Source organism: Schistocerca cancellata, unplaced genomic scaffold (genome assembly GCF_023864275.1).
Source record: "Schistocerca cancellata isolate TAMUIC-IGC-003103 unplaced genomic scaffold, iqSchCanc2.1 HiC_scaffold_865, whole genome shotgun sequence".
In the NCBI taxonomy this organism is placed as follows: domain Eukaryota; kingdom Metazoa; phylum Arthropoda; class Insecta; order Orthoptera; family Acrididae; genus Schistocerca; species Schistocerca cancellata.
In genome coordinates this window covers 7,501-12,500 of record NW_026046875.1, presented here as the reverse complement: position 1 = coordinate 12,500, position 5,000 = coordinate 7,501, and positions in this window count along the sequence as shown.

The following is a 5,000-nucleotide window of genomic DNA, read 5'->3' as shown; positions in this document are numbered from 1 at the left end:
CTAAATACCGCCATCTGCAAGTCTCCCGAAACATGACCTGCTGCACCGACGATACCGCCATCTATGAGACGCCACCCCGACTACGACATCGCTAGGTCCCACAGTACCCATTTTCCGACGCCACCCACAAAGCCTGCATAATCTGTCCACCACAGGAACCCGAACGCCAGTGCCTGCGTCGCACGAAGTAGTCAACCGACAATCACTCCACCCGCACCCGCACGTGCCCCACCCCAACCGCCGAAATCGCAACTCAGCGGATGAACGGCGGACTCTTCCCGCACTCGTACGTTGCAATCCACCCCTATATCTTGCGTTTCACGAAGAGTTATATCCAATATGCCAAATTCCCGCTGTCCCTATACATGCTGTAAGTCTGTGCACACAATATGAACCACACATCAGCGAGACACTCTATCACACATTACTCTCTGCCTGTAACAGACACAGATACAATATGTAAGCACCAGCATGGACCAACGTCCGGTGCATCCTCTCCGCCACAGTACACCATCCACACTATGATAACCACACCAGGGGGTCCAATTCTAAAATAGAATATCCACCCGTCCGACATCCACAATTGCTCAGATAAGCCACCAACACCCACACATGTCCTACACAGGGGTGCACCCAACACCACCACACTGCCTCCTGTTACGGCACAGAAACAATGGCAGGAATGAATCACACAGGTCTGCCGCTCCCTTGCCGCAACCACAGACGCGGCGCGCCTCCAGTCACGAGCGAAAAGCGCATCCTGACGAGACATAACTGCTGTGACATACTGAAGCTGCCTCAGACATTCACTTACAATGATCACTACCAACGAACCTCGGCCCCCCCCCCCCCCAACACACTCTCTTACCACGTTGTGTACTGTAATCCAACCCATTTCGCACCTTAACCTAACCCATTTTGCACCTTAACTTAACCAAATTCGTAACGCAATTTGTACCGCAATGTAACGCAATGTGTACCGCAATGTAACGCAATGTGTACCGCAATGTAACGCAATGTGTACCGCAATGTACCGCAATGTGTACCGCAATGTACCGCAATGTGTACCGCAATGTGTAACGCAATGTGTAACGCAATGTGTAACGCAATGTGTAACGCAATGTGTACCGCAATGTGTACCGCAATGTGTACCGCAATGTGTAACGCAATGTGTACCGCAATGTGTAACGCAATGTGTACCGCAATGTGTAACGCAATGTGTAACGCAATGTGTACCGCAATGTAACGCAATTTGTACCGCAATGTAACGCAATTTGTACCGCAATGTAACGCAATTTGTACCGCAATGTAACGCAATTTGTACCGCAATGTAACGCAATTTGTACCGCAATGTAACGCAATTTGTACCGCAATGTAACGCAATTTGTACCGCAATGTAACGCAATTTCTACCTTAACCTAACCCACGTTGTGCCTTAACCTAACCCACGTTGTGCCTTAACCTAACCCACGTTGTGCCTTAACCTAACCCACGTTGTGCCTTAACCTAACCCACGTTGTGCCTTAACCTAACCCACGTTGTGCCTTAACCTAACCCACGTTGTGCCTTAACCTAACCCACGTTGTGCCTTAACCTAACCCACGTTGTGCCTTAACCTAACCCACGTTGTGCCTTAACCTAACCCACGTTGTGCCTTAACCTAACCCACGTTGTGCCTTAACCTAACCCACGTTGTGCCTTAACCTAACCCACGTTGTGCCTTAACCTAACCCACGTTGTGCCTTAACCTAACCCACGTTGTGCCTTAACCTAACCCAAGTTGTGCCTTAACCTAACCCAAGTTGTGCCTTAACCTAACCCAAGTTGTGCCTTAACCTAACCCAAGTTGTGCCTTAACCTAACCCAAGTTGTGCCTTAACTAACCCAAGTTGTGCCTTAACCTAACCCAAGTTGTGCCTTAACCTAACCCAAGTTGTGCCTTAACCTAACCCAAGTTGTGCCTTAACCTAACCCACGTTGTGCCTTAACCTAACCCAAGTTGTGCCTTAACCTAACCCACGTTGTGCCTTAACCTAACCCACGTTGTGCCTTAACCTAACCCACGTTGTGCCTTAACCTAACCCACGTTGTGCCTTAACCTAACCCACGTTGTGCCTTAACCTAACCCACGTTGTGCCTTAACCTAACCACGTTGTGCCTTAACCTAACCCACGTTGTGCCTTAACCTAACCCACGTTGTGCCTTAACCTAACCCACGTTGTGCCTTAACCTAACCCACGTTGTGCCTTAACCTAACCCACGTTGTGCCTTAACCTAACCCACGTTGTGCCTTAACCTAACCCACGTTGTGCCTTAACCTAACCCACGTTGTGCCTTAACCTAACCCACGTTGTGCCTTAACCTAACCCACGTTGTGCCTTAACCTAACCCACGTTGTGCCTTAACCTAACCCACGTTGTGCCTTAACCTAACCCACGTTGTGCCTTAACCTAACCCACGTTGTGCCTTAACCTAACCCACGTTGTGCCTTACCTAACCCAAGTTGTGCCTTAACCTAACCCAAGTTGTGCCTTAACCTAACCCAAGTTGTGCCTTAACCTAACCCAAGTTGTGCCTTAACCTAACCCAAGTTGTGCCTTAACCTAACCAAGTTGTGCCTTAACCTAACCCAAGTTGTGCCTTAACCTAACCCAAGTTGTGCCTTAACCTAACCCAAGTTGTGCCTTAACCTAACCCACGTTGTGCCTTAACCTAACCCACGTTGTGCCTTAACCTAACCCACGTTGTGCCTTAACCTAACCCACGTTGTGCCTTAACCTAACCCACGTTGTGCCTTAACCTAACCCACGTTGTGCCTTAACCTAACCCACGTTGTGCCTTAACCTAACCCACGTTGTGCCTTAACCTAACCCACGTTGTGCCTTAACCTAACCCACGTTGTGCCTTAACCTAACCCACGTTGTGCCTTAACCTAACCACGTTGTGCCTTAACCTAACCCACGTTGTGCCTTAACCTAACCCACGTTGTGCCTTAACCTAACCCACGTTGTGCCTTAACCTAACCCACGTTGTGCCTTAACCTAACCCACGTTGTGCCTTAACCTAACCCACGTTGTGCCTTAACCTAACCCAAGTTGTGCCTTAACCTAACCCACGTTGTGCCTTAACCTAACCCACGTTGTGCCTTAACCTAACCCACGTTGTGCCTTAACCTAACCCACGTTGTGCCTTAACCTAACCCACGTTGTGCCTTAACCTAACCCACGTTGTGCCTTAACCTAACCCAAGTTGTGCCTTAACCTAACCCAAGTTGTGCCTTAACCTAACCCAAGTTGTGCCTTAACCTAACCCAAGTTGTGCCTTAACCTAACCCAAGTTGTGCCTTAACCTAACCCACGTTGTGCCTTAACCTAACCCACGTTGTGCCTTAACCTAACCCACGTTGTGCCTTAACCTAACCCACGTTGTGCCTTAACCTAACCCACGTTGTGCCTTAACCTAACCCACGTTGTGCCTTAACCTAACCCACGTTGTGCCTTAACCTAACCCACGTTGTGCCTTAACCTAACCCACGTTGTGCCTTAACCTAACCCACGTTGTGCCTTAACCTAACCCCACGTTGTGCCTTAACCTAACCCACGTTGTGCCTTAACCTAACCCACGTTGTGCCTTAACCTAACCCACGTTGTGCCTTAACCTAACCCACGTTGTGCCTTAACCTAACCCACGTTGTGCCTTAACCTAACCCACGTTGTGCCTTAACCTAACCCACGTTGTGCCTTAACCTAACCCAAGTTGTGCCTTAACCTAACCCACGTTGTGCCTTAACCTAACCCACGTTGTGCCTTAACCTAACCCACGTTGTGCCTTAACCTAACCCACGTTGTGCCTTAACCTAACCCACGTTGTGCCTTAACCTAACCCACGTTGTGCCTTAACCTAACCCAAGTTGTGCCTTAACCTAACCCACGTTGTGCCTTAACCTAACCCACGTTGTGCCTTAACCTAACCCAAGTTGTGCCTTAACCTGCTCTGTAATTGGCATATGACACGTTACATTAATCCAGTGTTGTCTAACCACAACCCTCTGAATATAGTTCGCTACTCGCACCGCCCACCCTCTTGTGTATCGTTTCATGTTCAACACTTCGCAAGTGTTGCTTACTTTTTACATGCTCCCGCTGTACACTGTAATGTGGACGACTGCAGGATGTACATCGCCCCCACCCTCCCCCCTGCCTTCGCACGCTGGTCGTTCAGGTGCTTGCGTGTTCAATGCCCTTCGCAGCTGTTCACTGGCATTCGCATGTCGAAGCGCTCAGTCTACGTCGTGGTACGGCCTGTGTCCACTGTCCGCTGATGTCGTAAGCTTAACCCTCACATTGTACTGCACATAGGTCCGTATGTACTGCATGATACGCTGTGGCACATGTGTGACCGTACAACGACTGCGCCCAACAACAGCGAACCATACGGTCCAAATGTTGTGCACTCAGCCACGTGCCGTCTCCCCATAACAGCTACATTGCAGTGTGGTACGCCATAGAGACGTGTGGGATTAACGGACGCCCTGGATGGCGATCAGCATGAGCCGTCTGTTGATGTAGTGGCGCGTGTATTCAAACGTAGTCGTCTCTTCTCACACAGTGTGATAGCATGGTGCACCGCGTTCCACATCTGCGACATGGTACAGATGCTGGTTGACAGTCGGTCTCGTAATGGACATCGCATACGTAGGGGGCCACCTCCCACGTGTTCTCTAGTCGTGCACATTTTGTTTGCGTGTATGTGGGCAGACGTAGTGTGTCGTGACACCTAACAGACAGGTATGCAATAATCGTTGCATTTGCAAACTGGGATGGACGTCTACGTTTGCTGGTGACGTTACGCAAATGAACAACTGGTAAACCCATTGTGGTGCGGTTGTTGTTGCTGGAGGTAAATCAGTAAGGGCAAATCTGTGTGTGAAGCGATACGCGGCGGTGGCTGGGTGGGACCGTCCCCGGCCGGTGAGGGGGGGCCGCCCGGCGTGCTGGCCG